This window comes from Rosa chinensis, chromosome 5, assembly GCF_002994745.2.
Source record: "Rosa chinensis cultivar Old Blush chromosome 5, RchiOBHm-V2, whole genome shotgun sequence".
NCBI classification, from domain to species: Eukaryota; Viridiplantae; Streptophyta; class Magnoliopsida; order Rosales; family Rosaceae; genus Rosa; species Rosa chinensis.
This window is the reverse complement of record NC_037092.1, coordinates 54,866,313-54,892,329: the sequence shown is the minus strand read 5'-3', so window position 1 is coordinate 54,892,329 and position 26,017 is coordinate 54,866,313. Positions and strand designations below refer to the sequence as shown.

The following is a 26,017-nucleotide window of genomic DNA, read 5'->3' as shown; positions in this document are numbered from 1 at the left end:
TTTTGCATTAGTAACGTACAGCTGTGCGGCTATTGGCACTTTGACATTTATTAATTCAGTGTCATTGGATCATACAATAATAATCGATCATAGACTATGGCAAAGAAGTTTGCAGAATATTGATATATATATATATATATATATATATATATATAAAATACTTCAGTACATTAATGTACCGATATATCAAGTAGACTAGGTTCAATACAGATGTAGACTAGCTTGGTGCAAGGGTAGACTAACTCCATGCATGTCTACCTATGTACTGAGCTAGTCTACCTCTGTATTGAACGTAGTCTACTTGATGTATCGGTACATTAATGTATTGTAGACGATCCCTATATATATATATAGTCTTTAGGGTTTAGGTATGGATTTTCAGTTTTTGGCGACTTTTCGATCACATATTCACATATTAATCGTTCAGTTTTTAGGTCATAATATATAGATCATTTCTGTAAAATTTCAGACAAATTGATGATCGTTAAGGCATTTAAAACTGCAAATTATAACAATGTACAATAACGGTTCCTGTTCAACGTACAGATTCGGTTCGTCCGTGTAAATTGCAGTTTTGGATGCTTTAACAATCATCAATTTAGCTAAAATTTTGTAGAGATGATCTATACATTAGGACCTAAAAACTGAACAATTAAGATATGAATATATTATCGAAAAGTGGTTAAAAACTGGAAATCCGTTCCATAAACTTAGGTAAGGATATCCTTACCTGAGAATAGCATTTTATATATATATATATATATATATATATATATATATATATGAACAAAATAAGCTGCAATTGAAGTGTCTAGCTACTTGCCATTAAGAAAATATTCAACATTGCCATCTTTTTCAACCCTGAGAATATATGAAGATCGATCCATCAGCATGAGAATGGCGGACTCTTCGCCCTTGCCACAAGAACCATCATGATCAGCGTGGGAAATTCACTCCATTAATTAGTGAGCCAACTTGCCCTAGTTCAATACACACAAGATCGAGAAATATATACAATCTTTTACTTGGGATAAACTTGGCAATGCCACGGGCAACAATGCATACATATATTCTCAATGTCAAGAGCTCCGCTGAGGCGCTGACAGTTCCGATCAATACGATGTACTTACCGTGTTTTATCTAATTTCGTTCATTTCAGGACAGCAGGCCACTTTAATGTTGATCAAGCCAACGGGACCCCCTAGCCCTGAAGCTTGCAGGCATGGCCATGGCAGCGATACCTACTCTGTAGTCTTACAATATATATAATCGTACACCCACGACTTAATGCCTATCATTCCATTTACGTATGAATTAAAAGTACCCAAAAATATATAGATCCAGCTTAATATAATATATTAATTAAGCTATATTTTACGGTAAATTTAGTACCTAAAAGTGAATATAACTATATAAATGTTAAACCATTTATATACAATTTTGCTCCAGTAATACTAGTTGTTTCGAATATTATTCACATCATAAAGTGATATATGTAAACAAAAAGATGATAAATAATTCAACTTTTTCTATAGGTATTTATGATTCGCTGGGGGAGGATTCAGTGCACCGCCGTGCACTTGCACCGACATAAATGGATGGTTGGATTATATTAAATACACTCTTAAGTTATTAATAAAAATATTAATTACACTACTACAAAAATTGAATCAGACGACAGCTAAAAACCGTCGTCTGATATGGCGGTAAAGCGTCGTCTATCGAGGCGCCGTCTGATGAAGATCGATTGTAGGGAACTGTCGTGTGAAGGGCTCGGCAGCATGTCGACAGCATGTGGGCAGCCTGTCGACAGCATTAGCTGTTGTGTGACTATTATTCAGACAACGGGTACCCTTAGCAGCTGTTGTGTGATTGCAAATTACACGTCGCTTTATTTTGTGGCCGTTGTGTGAGTTTAAGTCACACAACGCTCTTTACAAGGCAGCTGTTATCTGTTTTGAATTCAGACGAAGGTTGTTTATTTTTGTGCGCGTTGTGGGACTTTCATTCACACCACTCTTTTTGCTTGTAAGCATCCATTGTCTGTTTTGAATTCAGACGACGGTTGTTTATTTTTGTGCGCGTTGTGGGACTTTCATTCACACCACTCTTTTTGCTTGTAAGCATCCATTGTCTGTTTTGTTTTCAGACGACGGTTGTTTATTTTTGTGCGCGTTGTCGGACTTTTACTCACACCACTCTTTTTGCTTGTAAGCATCCATTGTCTGTTTTGAACTCAGATAATAGAAAATTAGCTAGATGTAGGCTTTCACACGACAGTCCCAAAATCAGTAATTACCAAATGAACAGTAATTAGATTAATGTATATATAGATCAATCTAATATTGTTATAACCCACATGATTGTACCTAAATGGATTACACAATGCAAAATAAGGAGCGTATCTGTATATGTTACTCCAATAGCAAAATAAGGAGCACATCTGTATATGCTACTCCAATAGCAAAATAAGGAGCACATCTGTATATGCTACTCCAATAGCAAAATAAGGAGCACATCTATATATGCTACTCCAATGGCAAAATAAGTGAAGAAATGTACTTTAAATCATCACTTCAGACCACAAAAACACATTTCTTGCCTATTTCACATCAGAGGGCGTAGGCCATGAGCAACTGCAGACTTTACAACTTCAGGATGTTCTTCAACACATAACTTGCGAGCTCATTACGGACTTCATCAATTTCCACTTGACTATAAACATGGTTAGCTCTCCTACCCCACTGTAATAGTTTAAAAATCACAAATTAAACTCATGCCATGCCATTTGATAAACTGAAACTATAGTACGAACTCCTTTGAAAACTAACAGCAACCTTTAGACTTTGTTATTTCAAAATGAAAAGCTTCAGTTACCTTTTCTGCAAAACCCAAGTTTGTATCATGTATGATGTCCCTCATATATCTCATCACAAAATAGCCACACTGTTTGTCATTTGGCTGTGATGGAATACCCTTCAAAAATACACAACGTGCACCATCAATTAACAACATATACATATATTACTCATTATTGACTGAAGTATTATTCAAAAGTAAATGAATATATCAAACACATACTGCCATGTTCTTCCATTGAGGAAAACCTCGTCCTTTCTTGTTGCGGTCCGCTCTAAACATTGATATGGCACTATATATAAGCAGATCAACATTAGAAAAGACCAACAATTAATGTATAAGGTGACCAACAATAGAAAGGACCAGCATAGTTGAACAAACTTCCAGTGAACAAGTAAGTTTTGAGCAACTTACGTGTCAACAATATCTTTCCATTCTCCGTTACCTCCAAGGCGTCTTTTTAACGGATCCATGAAATAGATAGTGTCATTGTCCGGATCGATCACAGTTAATACCCAATGAGCACTACAGTTCATTAAAATCATTTTAGGAAAATAACCATGTGCATGTAAAAGCGGCAAATATATGAATAATAAAGCTTTGGTTTAAGCATATACATACGATGCATTGTAAGGCACTAAGAAAATCTGGTTTGGAGAAGCACTTATGAGGCGATCTTTTATACTTCGGGACCTCGTTGTTGCACTCCCACACCCTATCTCACCAGTCAAGGCTGGGTCAACGAAACCAACCATGTCTACCATTTTGGACTTTTTTAGCACATCATATAAGTACCTAAAGCACAGGGAACATACATATATCACATACTAACGAATAACCAAAAAAGGTTCTAAACTTCATGTTACCGTAATAAATTTACCTCATGTACAGCACTATGATGGTTCCTGTTACTTCCGCCATGTTTGCAAGCCTTTTAACATCCAAGCCAAGTAGATAGCTCTTAGCATTAATACCGAATACGGGCTCTTCTTTATAAAAGCAAACAGCTTTCCGATCTTTGAATCCTTCTTTTCCCCACTCATATAACTTCTGCAATGCGGCTGGTAAGCTTGATTCGAGTGACTGCAAGTCAAACTCTTCTTCTACATCTTCCGCAAAATGATTCCTTTTCTGCTTCCTACTTGCTTTACCACTTGTTTTTTTCTAAATGAACAAACAAGATAGTTACCAATAGGAAAATCCTCACAATATCAAAATAAAAACTCGCTGTTCATTGACAAATATATGTACCTTTTCATCAAATATGATCAGTTTTTTTGGCCACATTACCCAGCTCCCCATAGCTTGCTTTACTGTTGTTATCTCATCTTCCACAACAAATGGAATCACAGCCTTTTCCTCCAAAGCAGCATAAACAGAAACACGTAATCTGTCATCTCCCAATGGAGTCCCATGACAAACTTCTAATGGACCATCGCTTGTGATAACCGTAGCAAGAGCAACAATATGGTCAGTTGAACCCAATGCTAACTTGCATTTCTTCTCAGTAGGATTTACCTATATATACCAACAATTGAGTAAATAATAATACACATAATAAGATGAGCACACTGATATGCAGAAACTCGTTCAAAAATATAAGAACAATCTGTTTTTAGCATGAGTGGTCAATCAACAGATTTTGGGCAGCTACCCAATTCAACATATCAACTATAATAAAAACCCAGCCTAGAAATTATTGAATTCCAGAATTGAATCACACACAGATGCAACTAGAACAATATGTAAATAATTATGCAGCTAAATATACCTTTGTTCTTTGATCAAGTAAGGTCAAATCCACCGATTCTATTTCCTCTTTATCATTTATCACCCTATCAATATGCAATTGATTCTTCCCGGCATTATCTTCATGGGTAACTTCTTCAATTGCTGCTTCAAAATCAATGTTCGACTCCTTGACCTTTGAAGTCTTCTTCCTCTGATTTTGCAGCAACTCTTTCTCCATCGCATCCAAAACATTTTTCACTGCGCCATCTTCTACAACATTGTCTTGTTTGTCAGGAGCCTTAAGACATGAATCTTTTGCATGTGAACAACTTGCTTGGCCAGATGTGTGGTCATTGCCCACAACTTTTCCTACTCCAACAGTGGTAACTACCTCATGGCTCCTTACATCAACTCTTGCTTCCAATTGTTCAATCCTAGAAAGTAAGATTGCCCTTTCAGTTGCCATTATCTTTTCCCTTTCTTCAGCTGCTATCTTTTCCCTCTCTTCAGCCCCTATCTTTTCCCTCTCCTCGGCCGCTAGCTCTTCCCTCTCCTCGGCCGCTATCTCTTCCCTCTCTTCAGCATATATCTTCTCCCTCAACTCATCCTCCAATTTCTGTTTCTCTTCTTCAAGTATCTTCCTCACACTTTGTCTCATTGACTCATTAACGCTCTCCTTTCTGCGTTTTGGAAGGTTGAAGTATCCATTTGGGTTACACACATAACCCCCTATGCCTCTAACTCTTCCCGTGTGCTCCGGAGTCCCCAAAGCTAATGTCAGCACATCGTTACTTCCATTTACGGTCAGCTCACCGTCACGTTCCTTGCGTTTCAGTGTCTCCTACCATATGCAATATAGGTTTCAGGTTAAATATCAGAAATGCAATAATGACAGCAAACTAGAATAGCAAAATGAAACGAGATACATACAATTTTTTCAGCAGTTTCTTTAATCACATCATGTTTAAAAGTTCCTTGTTTGGTTTGGCGTGCTTTGACCCAAAGTGTTGCTCTATCGATTTCCTTCTCCGGCTCGATTTTAGACTATGTCTCAAAAAAGCTCTATCAGATTTACATTAAAATGATATATGATGTAGCCTTACAGCTAAAAATATCTGACATTTGTACTAACCAGCTCTTCTCTCAATCCCGCGTATCCCTTACGCGACATATGGTGATCATACACATTTTTACGGCGCCTTGCCTTTTGTTCCTCATGCTTTTTCTGCATTTCATTTACATAAATAAGCACACATCTTATTCTTATGTCTTTCTGAAATGTAGTTAAACATTTGATCAAGAAACGTACCAAAAATGACTCGCTTGTCCTTTCCTTTACAAAAACATTCCAGTCATCAACCGTTATAAACCTATAGTCATCTGGGGGAAATTGTAAAGATTCAGGAGCATCCAAATATGGCAACACATACAATGTTGTCAGTCTTGACTTAAATTCTCTCCATTTCGTTCCAGCAGATTTTAAAACCATCTTCTTGCATTCAGGTCCCAATACAAATGATGTCTGCATAAAAACAAGCATTGATGGCAGCAAAAATATAAGAACATGCTTCTAACATGTTTGTGTATTAATAAAAAGAAACTTCAGTTGCATAAATAATATTAGGACATGTCTCTAACATGAATGTGAATTAACAAAGAAAGCTGCAGTAGCATAAATAATATTAGAGTATGCTCTAACATTAAAAACTCACTAATAATTAATAAACACTTACCAAAACGTTCTCCCATAGACTGTTTTTTTTTGTCTTCGATACATTAGGCCAAGATGCTATTGAAATTGGGATATTGGTTCTTGCCAAAACGCCGATGTAGGATTGTAGTGCATCTGCATTATTCCCTATTGGATCCCCATTCTTATCAAATTGGACTATAAGTTTCTTCTTTAGAATCCTGCCCGTTGTCATCCTTGACATTGTAACGCGGTGACGCTTGAGCAGCTTCAGCCCTCCAGTACATCCCTCATCCTCCTCCTGCGTCTTCTTCTTCTTCCCGCGCTTCTTTCTTTTACTCACACTTGCAGCAGAATCTCTTTGTGAAACAGATTCCCTATCCTTGGTCTTTGAAGACTTCGACTTCCTTACTTTATGTGATTTTGAAGTCTTCTTTGTTGGTGATGACACAGCCTTTGAATGCACCATTATCTATACCAAGCAAAAAACCAATAAGTTGAAACTATAGTACTTATACTCTGCACAACATATATATATATATATATATAATAGTAATTTCATTTCAACATAGAATCCATTTTATATGCTGCCACAAAGTTTAATCATTCAACTTGGTATCTTATCACCCCATTAAATTAAGCAAGTTTATAGAATCAATTGTAGAGTTTAATTGACTAACCTTATTTTGCAATTAAAATTTTCCAGTAGCTTGTTAAGCTCTCGTTCTCTCTTACCCTTCAATCACCACAAGTTTCCTGCCAAAATATAACAAAATAGGTACTTTAGTACAAAAGTTAGGCAAAACGGACGCTTACCTACTAAGCATTTAAATAAAAACAAATCAATCATCATCCAAATACATTCAAATGAATACCGATTAGTCATGAATATAAGTACAATGAAGAAAAATCAAATCAGCTAAATAACCCAGGTCAGATTCCAACTTCAACATAAACATGTACAAACAACCATATAAGGCACAGTAATATGAAATTCATTACATGCATTAACAAACTTAATCATTCTTCAAGTAACATTACAATGAGCAGTTCTATTATTCATTAACCAAAATGGTCTCACTTTCTGCTCTAATGTAACCTATTTCTCCCTCTCCACTCTCAATAGATGGCATTCTATCAGTGAAGGGCTGATGATCGATTATAGTGTCTCCAAGCTCATCATCATGAGCCAAGTCATTGTAATCCCTTTGTGGGACTCTTAGAACAACTGACCACCTAGGATCCACAGGATCTTGGACATAAAAAATTTGATAGACAGATGTAGCCAAAGCAAATATGTCATTTAGATGGCCTATCCTTTTCAAATTCACTAACGTGAAACCAAGGTCGTCGACCTTGACACCCTTTGAACTCTCAACCCAATCACACTTAAAGAGGGGCAGTCTAAACTTAGCATAATCCAGCTCCCAAATTTCATCTATCACCCCATAGAAGCTCATATCATCATCTACAGGTTTTCTGTCCCTAGCACTAGCAACAACCATAGCTTCAGCCTCTAGGTAGACGCCACTATTCTGACACACTCGAACATTGTCAAGTGACTTTGTGTAAAACTGAACTCCGTCGATTTTGTAACTGTTGAATCTTGCTACTTCATGGCTTGGTCCTTCCGCAATCCACCGAACTGTTTCAGATATGTTGCTTTCAGGATCATCCAATTGTTGCCCCACCTGTAAAGATAAATTATTACTAAGTCAAGCCTACATAAACAAGCATCATTTAACTAATTGAAAGCAGCTAAAAGATGATATAGAACTTCATACATCCCATGCCTTACCCTTATCTTCACCCAATTTGCAAATGAATTGTTTTGTTTGTCTTTAAGCCACTTCTTATTCTTTTTGAACCTCGGAAAAGCTGCCTTCAAATATTCCATATGCTCGCTGCAGACAAAAAGCCAAAAAAAGTTGCAGGGTTAAATATATCTTATGAAGAGATTAATATTAAATATAGAGAAGAGAAAAGATAAACAAAAAATTGGACTTACATAAAGTAGGCTCTGAACTCTTCGGTGTTTTGTAGAACACAAAGATGTGCTTGGTTGAACTCACTACCATAGAAAGAGGACACTTTAGCACCAGAAGTAGGCTTGCACTCCTTAGAACGCTGTTTTGGAATTCCAATAGTTTGGTTGGACAATAAGCGTTCGGCTAAAAACTCCACAGCTTCTTCTGCAATGTAATTCTCTGCTATACAACCCTCAGGACGATTTCTATTGCGAACATAACCCTTGCAAACCTTCATGTATCTTTCAAACGGATACATCCACCGATAGAAAACTGGTCCACATAATTCAATTTCTCTCACTAGGTGAACCGTCAAATGTACCATTATGTCGAAGAATGAAGGAGGAAAATACTTCTCAAGCAAGCACAATGTCTCAACAATATCACTTTGAATTTTGGGCAGCTTAGATACCTCAAATGATTTGCTGCAAATCTCAGTAAAGAAAAGACATAACCTGATAACAGCAACTCTAACCGGTTTGTCTAATACAGCCCTTAATGCAACGGAAAGGAGTTGTTGCATTAACACATGACAATCATGAGACTTCATCCCACTAAGCCTTAGATCATCCATTGAAACCAGATTGTGAATGTTCGAACAGTAGTTATGAGGGACCTTCATACAACAAAAACAACCACAGACTAATTTCTTCTCATCTAAGGTCAGATTCCAACTCGCTAATGGCAAGCGATTTTTTTTCGGACCATCAAGATTAGGTGTAAGTTCAGTTCTAATGCCCATCTCAACCAGATCTAAACGGGCCTTCATGCCATCTTTTGTTTTTCCTGGAATGTTTAACAATGTGCCTAAAAGACTATCACAAACATTTTTTTCAATATGCATCACATCTAGGCAGTGGCAAACCGGAAGAAATTTCCAGTATTCAAGTTCAAAAAAGATGGACTTCTTCTTCCAACAAGGTCTATTTTCATCCTCATCCCCTTTGTACGGAGGAGAAGGATGTTTCTTCCCAAATGGCCAACTTAACACTTCTTCTTCCATCCTTTTCAGAACTTCTTCTCCACTCAATGGAACAGGAGCAGCCTCAAGTTCTTGGTGGTTATCAAAAGCAGCCCGTTGCTTTCGGTAAGGATGGTTTCTTGCTTTCCACCTTCTATGCCTCATATAAGCCATCTTCCCTCCATGGACCAACCTCTTTGGTAATGTCTTTTCAAGACATATTGGGCATGCATTATACCCTTTAACAATGCTCCCAGACAAGTTACCATAGGCTGGGAAGTCATTGATTGTCCAAAAAAGTGCAGCCTTAAGAGTAAAATACTCGTTGCTGCAGGCATCATAAACTCCCTTTACTCCCTCCCAAAGAACTTTCAAATCTTCGATTAATGGTTCTAAATAGACATCGATGTCATTTTCAGGTTGTTTAGGCCCGGAAATCAACGTTAACATCATGTATTTTCTTTTCATACAAAGCCAAGGAGGAAGATTATAGTTGACAAGAATGACTGGCCAACAACTGTATTTGCTGCTTAGGGAACTATGAGGATTAAAGCCATCTGATGATAGCGCAAGCCTAAGGTTTCTTGACTCTAAACCAAACTCGGGCCACTTCTCATCAACTGATTTCCAGGTCAACGCATCAGCCGGGTGACGCATTAACCCATCTTTTCGTCTATCAGTGGCATGCCAAGTCAAACTACTAGATGTTTTTGTAGATTGAAACATTCTCTTAAACCTACGAATCGGTGGAAAATACCAGAGTACCTTAGCGGGTACACCCTCTCTCTCCTTGGAATTTTTTCCCACTTTCCACCTAGAGACGCCACATGTAGGACAATTGACATTATCTGTGTACTGTTTTCTGTACAAAATGCAGTCATTAGGACATGCATGTATCTTCCTATAATCCATCCCTAGTGCCCCCAAAGTCTTCTTGGCCTCGTAAACAAATGTAGGAATTTCATTACCTTCCGGAAGATGCTCACCAAAAGCAATCAGCCAATCAGAATAAGCTGCATCGCTCATTCCATGTTTAGCTTTTAAATTATACAACTTCACCAGCACACTCAACTTTGTGAATCGTACACAGCCAGGGTATAATGGCTTATTTGCATCCTCAACAAACTCCTTAAAATCATTGCACTCTGATGAAAACTCATCCTCCTCATCAGACCCATCCATTGTACAATCTACCCCAACATTCCCACCCACAGATTCAGATTCAATTGAACCTGAGGCTGAATCTTCACTACTACCCGAAGACGTATCTTCTTTCTCCCCATGCCACTTCCATACCTTATAAGTTTCATCAACCCCATTATAATACAAATGAGTCTTGATAACAGAGATAGGAAAGAAATCCATATTGCCACATTTTGAACATGGACAAGCAACATTGTTAGGATTTTTCACATTTTCTAAAGCAAACTTCAAGAAACTTCCCACCCCTAACTCATAAGCTAAAGATCTTTTATCTGCATGCATCCAAGACCTATCTTCCATCTAAATAAAGAAGACAACAAATAGCATATCATTCCGCTGTTCCACAACACATATACAAATACACAACATTCAAAATCCAAAGTTTAAGCATATATATATAGATAAAATTCTCATCAACAACCCATATTATATCTTGCCACAAAGTTTAAGCATTCAACAAAACAACTTATCAATCCCATTAAAGTAACCAAGTTCAAAGAATCAATTGTATGGTTGAATTGACTAACCTTCGTTTGCTATTAAAATTTTCCAGCAGCTTTTTGAGCTCCCTTTCTCTCTTACCCTTGCAATCTCCACAAGTTTCCTGCCGTTCATGTAACAAAAGAGGTACTTTAGTACATAACCAATGGCAAAACGGATGCTTACAGGATCTTAGCATTTAAATAAACCTTGGTTAGTGGACTGGAAGAAAGTAACAACACTCATAGATAAAAAAAAATCTCTAAACTTCTCGAGTTTACTTATAATAAAATCATTACTTAGTAAGAGCAGTATGCAAAACTGATGCAAATCACTATAAAATTGAACCAATATCAAGATTTAATTAGCAATTTCTACAGGTAAGTGCAATGAAAATATAGGGTTGATGTATCCTCATCAACTTCTCATTGTTCAATCATTAACCAACCAAATGAAAATAGAACATCATAAAGTAAGTAAAGTTACCGTGTTTAATCTTCTTGCCCAAGGTATCAATACTCCATCTAAGCCTCCAACTCTTGCTGAATTTGAGAAAACCTTCAAATAGAACAACAATCAAGTATCTTGGTTAGAATTTCAAATAAGAGATCAAAACGGCACCTAAAGATTAACTACATGTGTTCTGAACAATGTTACTAAATTCCCTGTATCATTCAATCCAAATTAATAAAGCAACAAATATCAACTCATCTAGACCATAAGGTGCTCATTATGTTGCAAAATTAATCTCCAACATTCAATAGAAAGGCTTGAATTTAACTTGAACAACAATCAAGTTTTCGGTTTCTTGTTCTTATCTTTACTGTCCAAATGAGATACCATTATATTAAAAAAAAAAAAAAAGACATTCTCAAATAAATAATAATACTCCAAGTGCATCCATGCACCAAATTTTAGTATCTTCCATAATAGATAATACCTCTAAGTGACATCAGTAGCACTTTAGCAGTTTATTATAGCATTGCTATCTACCTAAAACATCACCAAACTCACAGAACCAAAAACAATTGACAGGAAATTAAAAAAAACAAAAATTAAACTTGCGAATCAGAGAAACTCCAATGTTTGACAGGAAGCGTGGAACTCGTATACTTAATTGCTAATTTACTTTAAACATTGACATTACAGTTCACAATGGGGTTGATTAAGTCAAGGCTAAATTTTGAGCTATTCCAATAGTCACCATTTATATATATGTTAGTTAAGCAGGAAGTCTCACTAACCACTAATATATATTGCTACTTTCCCTCTCATGAGCAAAACTTTCTTGAGTTGACAATAAAATTTTTACGTCTCGAACCAAATATATTTCACATTAACATCAAGTCAACAATAAGATATGGTTACGAAGATATAGAATGGGCTGTACATGTAAAGGTATTTTATGCTCATGAGTTCATCTCATCGATTCCTGATGAGTATACAATTCTTACGATTACTAATTGTTGAGCAAACCCACAACACTAGTATGTGCTCTAAATTCTGAAACTGAATATTAGATCAAGGCAAGTAATTTTAAAATTGAAAGAATCTGTCCATTTTGTCCACAATGACAAGATGCAAGAACTATATATCAACAATCCTCGATACTCAAATGGATAACTAGATGTCTTACTTCTGTTTTAAATTCATTGTTCTTTTATTTATGCATGCATTGAAAATTTAGTTGACAATAATGCAAGCAGATGTTGATTCTGGTTTTCAAAAGTTCAATCTGTAATAAAGAGTTCATTTTGAATATAAGCTAAAAGCCAAAAACCCAATTTCACAGAGATAGAGGATTGCACTTTTCAGCTTCTATTTTGATTTAACTGTAAATTACCTAATAAAACTATGCATTTTGAATCAGGATTCAGTAATATGGTTTCCACTGCATAAACTCAAGAAGATTGTCATACATGACTAGATGATAATCACTAACCAATCCCTATATTTTCTTTTATAAATTTTGAATTGAGAAGTATTTTTACGGAGCAGAACAGAATAGAAAATCTGCACAAATCCTCCAGAAAATATGAACTATATGCTTACAGAAAGCTACTAGATTCACAAAAGTAATTAAGCTCCATGGTTAAAGTAATGTATCCCAACATCAAAAACCAATTCACATTGTAAATTCGACCAGAATAGCTGAAATAACCCAATATTCATACCAAGAACAGCAGGATCCATCATATCTAACCAAAATCAAGCACACAATAGACCCACAATCAAACAGCAGAAAGAATCTATTCTATTCTATTATCATCAATTGGCTGGGTATTCCAGAAAACCAGACTTTCTGTCTTGGGTTGAATTTACCTTCTCTATTCCAGAAAACCGCATGATAATTACAACAATATATCGTAACTTGAGAGGACCCAAGTGAAAACAAGATGTAATAGCAAAACCGAGTTACAGAATCGAAGAGAATCAACAGAAAGAAACGATTTCATACCAGAAATTTGATCTTGTAGCTGGGTGCGACGGGAAAAAGAAACAATTTGGTCTCCACTTGCCCCTGGGTGCGACGAGAACCAGTCGGAGAGGCTAGCAGTGCTTCGTTCCAAGGGAATCGATTAGATCTAGAGAGGCTGAACTGGCGTCATCTCAGTTCATCGACTCAATCTCAGTTCACCGACTCAATCTCATTCTAAGAGAGATGAGATTGGTTAGAGAGAAGAATGAGGGTTTGGGAGAGTGAGGTCTAGGCTACAGAGTGAGGAATTTCGTTTGGCTTTGGGTATGTTGAGATAGAGAGGATTCCGGTTTTGGATTAGGTGTGTCGAGAGTGAGGCCACTGGGCGAGAGCTAGCTAGGTCTTGTTTTTGGATCTGTCGACAGTGAGGTGAGTCAATTAACATAGAGCAAGGGCTAGCTGTCGAAAGAGGGGTACGTTTTGCTATTATTTAGTTCTTTTTGTTATGTTTTTTTCTCCAAGTGTTGGGGTTTCAGCCGGATTTGTGAGGCCCTATCAATTTGGACAAGGAATCACACAATGGGTTTACGTAAGAACGTCGTCTGAATACAATCAAAGGCCTCGTCTCTTATTAATTGGACTTCCCGCCTTGAGGAGCTGGAGAAAGATGGAGGAGGGAAATTTCCCTCCTTTCTGTCAGACATATTTATTAGACGACATGTTTTTTGTTTATCGTCGTATGACTGACACATGTTGGGGAAAATTTAGGGCTTCAGATGGGTTTGGCATGACATAACTTGGTGGCAAACTTGGCGCTCAAATTTTTTTAGGGTCATACAACGGTTCTGTCCTTATACGTCTTCTGAATTGATTCATAATTCCATATCAGACGACAGATTTTCTAAAAACAACGTCTAAAAAAATAAAAATCAATCACACGACGGAAAACTCTAGTATGTCGTCTGAGTGGCGTCGTCTGATTCAATTTTTCTAGTAGTGTTATAAATATTAAGGGTTGAGATCATCTTATAAGTGTTAGGCCATTTACACCGTCGGTGCATAGAATAATTTCCAATTGTGTAGGAGTTAGTTTTGCTTCAAAAACTAGTTATATATTATCTAAAAGTTAAATTCATTTCTCATTTTGCCACACGCCACAAAGACCACGTACGCCAATTTGTTTACCTTGTAATTCTACGTATGACTTGATCATGGAGCATATATCTATACTATTATTAGGAGAAGATGGTTTGTTAGCCAAAATCAAAAATTTTGACAGAAATGACCTTAGAATATTAAAAAACTTTGACAATTAATTAAATCACAAGGACAATTATGACATTTACAAAATATACTTTTATTATTAAAAAAAAAAAACCCCACAACCCACTTTTTACTCCCACTATCTTCTCTCTATAATGACAGTTTTATTTTTTATTTTTTTTAAAATAAAATAAAAAATACTTGGACATGCAGAGCATGTGTGAATGACTAGTCTTAATTAACAGATGTCAAACTTCTACTTTCGATCTTTGGGAGATTTCAAGAGACGTTTCCCAGTATTTGAATAGAAAAATAATAATAGGGCTAACAAACCCCAAACCAAATTAATTAGGGATATCTCCCGTATGCCCAAAAATTCTATGTATTATGCCCAAATGCACCAACCTTTTCGTATCTTACTATTTGCTTAGGAAAAGACTAAAAAGGGGTAGTTCCTATGCTATCCTGAGCTTTAGAACTTTTGTCTACCTTAGAAACTTCATTAAAAAACAAAAATAAAAACAAGACTAGCCCTCAACATGCCCAAGTTTTTCTCCTAACGGCTTCCTGCCTAGCGGATACTTTAACTGGCGGAATCACTGCTGCTTGTCTTAATCTTAGTTTTAAAACTGGTTTTTTCTGGTAGGCAAAACTTTTCAAACTTCAGACTGCATATAAGAAACGGATAGTGATAGCTATAGATGGAATGCAAAATTATGAAACAGATAGTGATAGCTATAGATATTTAATTTTGCTACTTTTGATAAAATGGGTGGGTAATCCTTATTTTATTTATTCAACAGAGATACATGCTAGAAATCCAGAGCCTCATTCTCAGGTAAACAGCAAAAGGCTGTTTAGCTATCCATAAGAATGAAAACAGGTACTTACTTGTAATGAAAGCACACTACTGCAAATAGGAAAACACACTGCTACTATGGCTTTCGTACTTCTTGAGAGAAGACTCTTCTACTCAATTTTTCGATGCCTTACAAATGGAACTTAAAGCTCTTTATATAAGGAGCGGAACTCAAACTAGAATTCAAAACATAAAAATGTACAGAACAACTCTGTGAACTTCTATTTTTCTAAGTGCTCCTGCTGGTGGAGGTCGTACAGGAAAAGCCAAAAGTCAGGGTAGGTGAGAGGTGAAATGTTTCTTACTTCACTTTTGGAAAAAGTAAAAGTTTGCTTTAAGCAGAAGTCTTAAAGGCAACAGTTGCTATTTTGGTGCTATTCTTCTTCACCCGTGACTACTTCACATATTCTCATCTGTTTCTGAATGATGGCCAAAGACAAAGGAGTTGTTGTTTGTCTGGGCCATTCTAACTGTTATTGCATTATCTTCGACGTCTGTATCAACATACATCTTGTAGTGGTTGTCATTTTCAAGCTTTTCCACCCAATGCATGCATGCCATTGTCGAATCTATCTCTTTTCTGGTGAGAGATAGGAATAGGTCACTGCTGACTATGTCAGGATGATCGTATGCAGTGATAATAGTTTTTTTCTCCTGTTGCCAGGAAGGTATTATTGATATCTTCAGAGATGATCTTCTTAATGTATTCCAGGGTCATGGCCTTCATCCATAGGATGCTTGAATTAGGTTGACCATTTTACCCAACACAGGCAGGTTGCAGATATTTCCTTTGAATAATTCTCACATAGTGATATGGAGAAATATACTCAACCTCACCATTTGCCTTCTGGATCCATTCTGGAGGGGTGGATCTGAACTTCAGACGAAGCATACAGTCATTTTTTCTAATATTTTTGACTGTGTTGACAATGATAGGTGGCAAACCCTTCAGATCATCATTTGTTTTAGTCCACAGATTATGGACAAAACCATTTTCAACAAGCCAGAGCTTGTGTTCTTGAGGATGTTCACTCTGAACATTGACTAAGTATCTCCCAACATAAGGTCCTGCAATAATAAAGAGAGTTGGGGGAACTCGATCTTCAGAATTATGACTTCCTATCAGACTATGGAATTCATGCCAATCTGATTCATTAAGTGCCATGATACGAACCCTAGCACTTTCAGGACTTTCAAGGGAGTGAATTTTTTCTTTTCTTACAGCACTCTGCTGTGTATGCATTTCTTCAAACTGTGGCCTACCATTTTCATAGAGTTCTTCAGCTAATGCAAAGAGAGCTGGGAACATCAGACCACTGCTTCTTTCTTGGAAGGCAAATAAAAGATTATCCAGGATTGCCTTCTGGTGATAAGCCAGTCTCCTGCCAGTTCTGAACACAGGAGTATCAAAAGTTCTCAATTCATAATTAACAACATTTATAACTCCAGTTGGAGTTGGTCTGCTTTTTGGCAAAGCAGCAGCCGTCAACGGTCTTGATGAGCCTTTACCGTCTGCCGTTTGAGACGGGCTAGCCAATCCTTTACCCTGGGATTGATCAGTTGTGGCCAAGCCTTTTGAGCTTAGCAGAAACCTTTTAAGGATTTTTTCTTTGGTTTCTTTGGGATCCTCTTCAAGCTCCTGTTCTTTCCCAGTCCTTCTGCTTCTGGGATTACGACCTTCGTCATCTTCTCTTTGGCTGAACATTGCCATTTCTTTGGTCAATGCGTCTGGAAGATAGTTCTTGTTTCCTGCAATTAATTCAACAGTATAATCATATTGGTTAAGAAATAATTGCCAGTTTGCTAATCTTCCTCTATCAGCAGCTTTATCAAGTTTGAAATTTTTGAAATTCTTTACTCTGGCACAATCGGTGCGGACAGTAAAGGGTTTTCCAAGATAAGCTGGAGAATTTAAAATTGTTTTCTTGACAGGCAAGATTTCTTTTTCCCCTGTGGGATAATTCAGTTCTGCAGGGCTGAACTTGCCACTACAAAATTTACAGATCTTTTCTTTGTTAGTTCCAGGCGTTTTTGCCAGAACCACACCGGACCAGTAATTATCACTCGCATCTGTTTGGAGGATAATTTCATCATTTTCCTCTAGTTGTTGTAGAGGAGGGAGGTTTTTGTAGAGATTTTTTATCTGCTTCATAATATTTTCATCATTTTCTGTGAAGTTCCATTTTCTTTTGGAACTTGTCTTAGGAGATAACATTGTTGTTAACCCTGAGATTTTAGGGATGAAATCTCTCCCATAATTTATGACACCAAGGAATCTCTCTAGACTCTTAGCGTAGGGAATTCTATCTGGGAATTTCCAGATCTTTTCAAGGATATGAGGTTGGAGTTTTATCACTCCATTCTTGATGTTTATTCCTAGGAAATCAACTTCATCGAGGATAAAGAAGATTTTCTTTTCACCTAGGATAATTCCATGCTGAACTATCAGCTTTACAACCTCGTGGAGGTGTTTCATGTGTTCTTCTCTGTTTTTGGAGAAGACTAGAATGTCATCTATATAGAACATGTTGGAAGATGTTGTCCATCTTTCTTTGGAAGATTGAGGGAGCTTGCTTTAGACCAAAAGGCATTACCAGCCATTCGTAATGACCTTGTGGTGTTCCAAATGCAGTGAGAGGAATACTCTCAGGATGCATCTTGACCTGCCAGAAACCCGACTTTGCATCGAATTTCGAAATGACTTTAGCTCCTCTGAGCTGGTTGATCAATACTCTTACTTGAGCAATTTGATACCCGTCTTTGACAGTCTTTTTGTTGACATCTCTGTAGTCAATCACCATTCTAGTTTTTCCTTGTAGGTTTTCTGCATGATTTCTCACGTAGAATGCTGGAGCATGATGAGGGCTAGTGGAAGGTTGAATTAATCTCTTGTTCAAGAGATCTTCAATATCTTTTCTGAATTCTTTTTTATCTTCCTCTTTGTACTGAGGAATGGCTTTGACATGACAGATGGCATTCATGTCATGTAATCTTAATTCACAGACCACTGGGTCTTTTTCCCAAAACTTCTGAGGATCTACATCGATATTCTGCTCGAGTAGTTTCTTGATTTTTTCAAGAGTGGGAATTTTCTGAGACTCAAGCTTGTTCTGAAAATGCTTGAGGTTGTGCTCATGGATGAAACTAGCTTCTTCATCTTCACTAGTTTCTTCTTCTTCTCCTTCTTCTTCAGAAGACTCTTCAACAAGTAATTCTTCTTGTTGCTTAATTTGGAGTATGGGCTCGAGTTTGGGTTTGTATGGGGTAAGATTACCACTATTCTGTTGCGACATCTGATATTGGGTAGTAAAACCAGGACCCACCACACTTTTTGCTTGTGTGAGTCGGTCTGCCCATAACACCCATGCTCCTTTTCTGAAGCCTATCGCTTCTTCATCCTGAATGAATCTTTGTTGGAGAATAAAATCATTTCCCAACAGGAAATCAGATCCTTGGCCTTCAGACTGCCAAACATTCTGGATGATAAATGTTCCTCCACCAATGGTGATATGAACATTTTTTGCTACTTTTTTCATGGTGAGATGGCTTCTATCAAATGTAACACCAGTAGCAGATTTTTTCTTATCTTCTTTCCAGAGTTCGTCTGGAATTGCAAATCTCTTTGCAACAGTAAATCCCGATCCATTATCTACAAAGGCATGTAGATGATATTTTTTGTGATCAAGGAATTTCAGTCCAATCTCTATGTAGTTGCTGTATCTACTAGTAGAGACGACCTTTGACTGTTGAAGCTCATTTTCTTGAGCTTGTTCCTGTGGAATGAATGGTTTACATTCTTCTGGAACAATTTCTGGTGGTTCAACCAGTTCAATATTTTCATCGATTTTTTCTTCACAGATGATTTCTTCCTTTACTTTTGAGGAAGATGGTTCCATGATTTCTTGGAACAGAGTTTCTACTTCTTTCTCTTTTTTCTCAGAGAAATATTCTTCATATTCTTGTTCAACCAATTGGCTGACAAGGCCATTTTTGGTCTTTTTTCTTGCTTCAGCTATGAAGCATTCTTTGTGATAAGTCTTCTTAGACTTTTCACAAAACATAGGGAGACCGTTCTTTTCGTGACACAGGCAGTAGTCACAAACAAATGTTCCAGGGTTAACCTGATAAGAAGACATTAAAGATTCTGTCTTACTTTCTTCCCAATTTTTTATTCTCAAAATATTCATTTGTCTGGATTCGAAGTACTATACTTCAGAATCTGTCTCAGACTCAAATGAATTTTCTTCTTCAGACCAGGTAGAGTAAACTGACCTGTCGTCGTTTTCTTCATCATCAGAATAGGCTATTTCGTAGCCTTTCATGTTTGCTACTTCTACTATTTGCTCATATTCTTCAAAGAGAGATTTAGTATATCTTTTACCCTTTTCCGGGCATTCATTGGCATAGTGCCCTTCAGCTTTACATAACCAACATCTGCAAGCTTTCTTGCTTGGTTGTTTATGTTGCTGAGTATTCTTCTTTTTCTTGAAGAATTTCCTTTTAGGATCTTCATCCTGTTGTTTCTTGTAATTGGAACTTCTCTTGAATTTTCAATCTCTTTTCTGATTACTCTTTTTGAAATTTTTAGAGTAATATTTTCCTTTCTTCTTTCTGTGGAACTTGGAATCATGACATCCCCAATTTGTGGGCATATCCAATATTCCATAACAGAAATTTTCAACTCCTTTGAGTTGTTTCTTGGCCATCTTAGCTCTAAGATTGGCTTTGCATTGCTCTTTCAGTAATTGCCGGATTCTGTCGGCAATTCCTCCAACTGAAAATCTTTCAATTGGTTTTTCAGCTATGCTTTCTCTCACAGCTGTTCTCCATGGTTCAGGGAGTTTTCTGTGCAACAGATTAACTAGATCAGTATTCTCTAGTTCACCAATTGTACAGTAATATTATTGAAATTCATTCAAGAATTCTTCGAAATATCTCATGTCACAGATCTTGAGAGCATAGATATTCGATTTTGTCGTTTCTTTGGCTTTCTCACTCAAATTTGAGAGATCTCCACAGAACTGATCGTACAGGGGTACTGCAAAATCATACGGAGATTTTGAATTTTTTATCTCTTCAAGCCAGTCTCTTCCTCTGGCAGTTTCTTTGAAGGATAGGTAATACTTTTTAGCTACTCCAGTAAGAGTAGTTTCATAGTACACCTGCAAATCTAGTGCTTCAAATTTACCAAGGGTAAGTGCAGAAGCCATCACCAGGCTATCTACCCATTGGTCAATGGTTTTTCTTTTGTCTAGACTCTTGTCTAGATTTAACCAGATGCCATAGTTCGTGATAGGAACTCTAGGCAGATTGTCCTCTGGGACAAATCTTTGGGAATTTCTTTCCCCTTTTTTACCCGTGGGGGCTTTCTGAAATGGGAGTTTTGTTTCCCCTTTTTCTCTGTTAATGAAAGTTCTGGAGCTTTCTCCATCTTCCATTTCAATATCTTGATAAGGAAAGACTTTTCTTGTCTTTCTGATTTTGAATTCTTTCATTTCTTCGATTAGTTTTTCTAATTGTTCAGGATTTTCACAATTCTCAGCTTCTTCATAAATATCATAGAGCCTCTCAGCTCTGAGCATATGGACTGGTCTGTTTAGATCATCTTCCAGATCTTCTTCTGATATTGGCTCTTCTATAGTGGGTTTTGTACTACTGACACTAGCTTCTCTAGTGCTGTAGCTTCTTTTGAGAAGATTCGTGTTTATCCTGAGGTTCTCAGGACAGACATCACTTTTTCTGTGATTGTCAAAATTGAGGCTGATTTCTCTAGTCTTTCTACTCTCGTAGATTTTTGTCTTTGCTCTTTCCGGTTGCTTTTTTGGACCGGATAATTTCTATTCAAGAGGAAAAGTCACTTCATTCCAAGTAACATTATGAATCTGTTGTGAATGGTTCTTCTGATTGGTGAGGAATCCAATAGTAAGACCTGGGATATTTGTTATCCTTGTCTTGGGGGCTACTGTAGTACTCATCAATTTATAGTATATTCTGTATACTATTGCAAGTTCTTGCATATCTTCTTTTATGGATATGCCATCTGTCTTGACTCTCAGCCGTAGACAGTGAGCTGCATCTTTCAAGCTGGTGGTGAAGTTTGGAAAGCAGTTGAAATATGCTACTTGATCACATAGAGATGCTTCAAGTGTTCCCAACAGACTACTAGATTGGAAGTCTGTTAACCTGTTGTCCTGTAGAACACATAGGACTGAACAGTTTATGCCTTCACGAGCAAGTAGATTTATGCCTACTTAGACTGCTCCAATATGCATAAATTGATATTTTTTTGCTTGTGCTCTGGCAACTTCTGAAGGAGTGATCAGTAGAAGATCAGTCTCTCCTCCTGCTGTAGCGGGGGTTGTAATTTCCAGTAGTTTAAAATAATGGCTATCCATTAGATCAAACTTTCCCCTCTTGTAGATTTGTTTAAAATCTAATTTTGGGATTGAGGAGTTTTTTTACCTCCTGTTCTATTTCGTTGAATTCGAACTCTTCAGCATTTAGGAGCTGTACTCCTTTCTTTTTTCCAAAGATGCTTAACATCTTGATCTCTTTTCTCCAGGTTTTCATACCGGATACTAGTTTGGCTAGTAGATGGTTCCAGAAAAATCATGTTTGGAACAAGATTCTTGTCTGGTTTTTCTAATGGTTTGAATCCATTAGATTTCTTTTTTACTGTAGGCACTTTCTTGTCCTTAAGTATATTTTTCACAGAATCCAGCGTTTTTTGCTGTTCATTGATTTTTCTACTGACGTCAGCTTTTCTTCTTCCGTTTTTGGAAGTTCCTTGATGTAATCCAGTTTGTTTTCCAATCTTTCCAATTGGTGGATTATAGCAGGTAATTTTTCTAGATGAGTTTGACATCTAGATAATTCTAGTAACAGCTTCTGATATTTCTCATCAGAAGATCTCAGTAGAGAATTTATTTTCTCTAATAACAATTCTGACATTGTCCCCATTAAGGAGGGGTTCTCCTTTGAGCTATTTTACAAGCTCTGATACCAGTGATGTGCGGTTCTAACCAATGCTCAAATAATCAAGAGATTTTTGCTCCTTTTTCAGAACATATAAAAGATTATCTATATCTTATTCTATTCTATAGATTCTGGTTTGGAGTCTATAGATGATATCCCAATAGTTGGGAGATCTTCTATCAAGACTATCTCTATAGGCTTTCAACTTTCTCAATTTTTCTCTTTCTTTTTGCAATTCTTTGCTAGTATTTTTGCAGATAGCAATCAACTCAAGTCTGTCAACAACCGAAATTATGAATAGTAAATCGTACTGTTTACCTTTGAAATAGAGGATGAATTTTATCGCACTTCTGTTTAAACAAACAACTTTTAGGAATAGACCCACCACGTTTCATCAAATGTAACAACCATTTTAAACATATTATAAACTAATGCAAAGAAACAACAGAAGGGTACTGCTGGAATGAAAAAATAGAAAGTTGTGTAGGTAGGAAAGAAAGGGACAGATGACTAGGTGAAGAGGAACAAAAATAATTTGTTGGGGTTTTTGAGAAGTATTTTGATGGAATCAAGGTGTATGAGCATTAACCCAATTAATTAACCAGAAAGCATCAAACCTTACCAAAGTACATCTCCTAAGAGTACTTTTATTTGCTTTCTTTTATTTGAAAAAGAAAAACGCACTTGACTGAAACTGAAACGTAAATTTTCAGGCTAAAGCTTATTTTAGTACTCCTTACATCAACTCAAGCAATTCGAACAAAAGAAAAAGAAGAACTATAAATCCAGAACAGCAATATTCTCATTAATTAATTTCTAGCAGCAGGCAAGTTTTTTGGATTTCAAATAGGCAAAATAGCCAAATTACCACCTGACTTAAACCATGATTGTCGATTTACCCCCTGACATTTTAACTTTAATTATTTACACCCTCACTTTACTAATTGTTGCCTATTTAGCCCCTACCGTTAAATTTTAGACATTTCATCCAATTTCTCCATTAACTTAGTTAGCATGTAATGAGCATTTTCGTCTTTTCAATTGTCTATCGAAAAAAAATTAAACAAACCAATAATCAATGTCAGATTTTAGGAGAGGGGGATGTGGGGAGAGACGAAATCTGTCCCCAACAATCCTTTGTTAATATGTGAGAGCTTTATTGGTCTCTTACCTTGAGTTAATATGTGTCCAAATTATGTTGGATAATAAATATTATCCTCCATTGACGAGAGAAATGAACCCAAAAAGCCCACAAGCCTTCAAGTGCGATGGAAATATGATGCATATTAGATCAGAAACACAATTTCTCAAACCATTGTTCGCCTGCAACCAAGTGAGAGTAGCGGGTAAGATCTAATTTGATTTCTACTCAACCACAAGAATGGTTGAGACTAATTATGGAGTCAGAGATATGAGCAAACCACACCTGATCTATAAAATGGATTATTTGTTCCAATCCTTTTCCATATTTTAACTTAAACAACTAAGCAAAGATCACACCCACATACATAATGCTGGCTTGCCAAATTCATTGGGTCCAACAAGTGAAGAAGTCCCACATCGAAGAGAATTTAAGCGTCGAGAAGAGAAGAGAGCATAGAGGATTAAAAAAATAGTAAAACTGGACCACTACCATTAGGTCTTCTGTACTCATATCCTTGTACTTTTGGTTAGGGCAAATCTCTCTCTCTGACATGGTCTCTCTCGCCATATCCAGATGTCAGAATACTCATGTATTGACTGCACCCTTTCATCATTGGATTCATCGATTGGTGGCATGTCTCTCTCTAGATCTATATCTCCTAAAATCTGACACTGATCGTTAGGCCTGGCAACATGCGGGTATAGTGCGGGTACGGTGCGGGTTCTTAACGGGCCAACCCGGTAAGAACCCGTTAGCTTAACAGGTTTCGCAGGCCAAACCCGGCGGGTTTGCGGGTTTTCCGTTGGAACCCGTTAAAACCCGTAAACATTTTTTTATTTATAACTTTTTATCAAAGCAACTAAAACTAATTAAGACTTATGTATATAACCTCTCATTTGCCATTTTCTCTATATGAACTTTTTTGGTTTTCTATTTTGAAATTTTTTATTTTCTATGTTTTTAGATTTTTTTTCTTTTCCTTTTTTGACAAAAAATAATTCACAAATCACAATTATACGACGATCCAACTGTCGGACCCTCACAGATCACCTAGAGGATCATCTTTACCGATTTATACGATGATCCAACGGTCGGATCCTCACGGATCGCCCTTAGGTTCATCCTCTCAAAATTATACGATGATCCAACGGTCAGATCACCTAGAGGATCATCTTCACCGATTTATACGATGATCCAACGGTCAGATCCTCACGGATCGCCTTTAGTTTCATCCTCTCAAAATTATACGACGATCCAACGGTCAGATCAACTAGAGGATCATCTTTACCGATTTATACGATGATCCAACGGTCGGATCCTCACGGATAGCCCTTAGGTTCATCCTCTAAAAATTATACAAAGATCCAACGGTCAGATCACCTAGAGGATCATCTTTACCGATTTATATGATGATCCAACGGTCGGATCCTCACGGATCGCCCTTAGTTTCATCTTCTCAAAATAATACCACGATCCAACGGTCAGATCCTCACGGATCACCTAGATGATCATCTTTACCGATTTATACGATGATCCAACGGTCAGATCCTCATGGATCGCCCTTAGGTTCATCCTCTCAAAATTATACGAAGATCCAACGGTTGGATCGTCCCGGATCGCCCTTAGAATCATCCTCACAAAATTATATTACGATCCAACGGTCGGATCCTCACAGATAGCCTTTTGAATCATCTTTGCACAATTATACGAAGATCCAACGGTTGGATGGTCCCAGATCGCCTTTAGAATCATCCTCACAAAATTATACGACGATCCAACGGTCGAATCCTCACGGATCTCCTTTTGAATCTTCTTTTCACAATTATATGAAGATCCAACTGTCGGATCCTCATGGGGAATAAGAAAAATTATAAAAATGGCCTGGTTGAAAAAAAAAAAAACAATAAAAAATGGGGAACCCGTATGGGTAATGGGTTTTTGGGAAGGATTTTGAGTTAACGGGTTCCAATGGGTTCCAACGGGTTTAGCCCGCAAAACCCGTTTTTAGCCCGGATTAATAAACGGGCGGGTTTGTGGATATAGTGCAGGTATAGTGCGGGTTTGCGGGTTACGGGTTTAAATGCCAGGCCTACTGATCGTTGGTTTGAATTTTTTTTTTTTATAGACAATTGGAAAGACGAAAATACTTCTCGCATTCTAAATTAGATGAAAAGTCCAAAAATTAACGGTAGGGGGTAATCGGCAACAATTGAAAAATTGGGGGTGTAAATAATCAAAATTAAAATGTCAGGGGGTAAATCGACAATCATGGGACAAATCAAGGGGTAATTTGACTATTTTGCCTTTCAAATATATCGATCACTTCTTTTTATTCCCCTTGCTGCCTGCTTTGTCTAAAACTACTCCAAATTATTTCGGAAGTCTTTATTCAGCGCTAAACATACC

The 26,017-nt window shown here is 37.0% G+C and overlaps 1 long non-coding RNA gene across 1 annotated transcript; it reads right to left on the bottom strand.

Moving 5' to 3' along the window:
* Nucleotides 1–10,467: 10,467 nt before the first annotated feature.
* Nucleotides 10,468–11,508, bottom strand: LOC112204030. The gene is made up of 3 exons (XR_005799503.1): nt 11,438–11,508; nt 10,999–11,075; nt 10,468–10,771 (listed from the first exon to the last, which is right to left on the bottom strand). It is a non-coding gene; the product is annotated as an uncharacterized LOC112204030 (long non-coding RNA).
* Between the last annotated feature and the right edge of the window lie 14,509 nt (nt 11,509–26,017).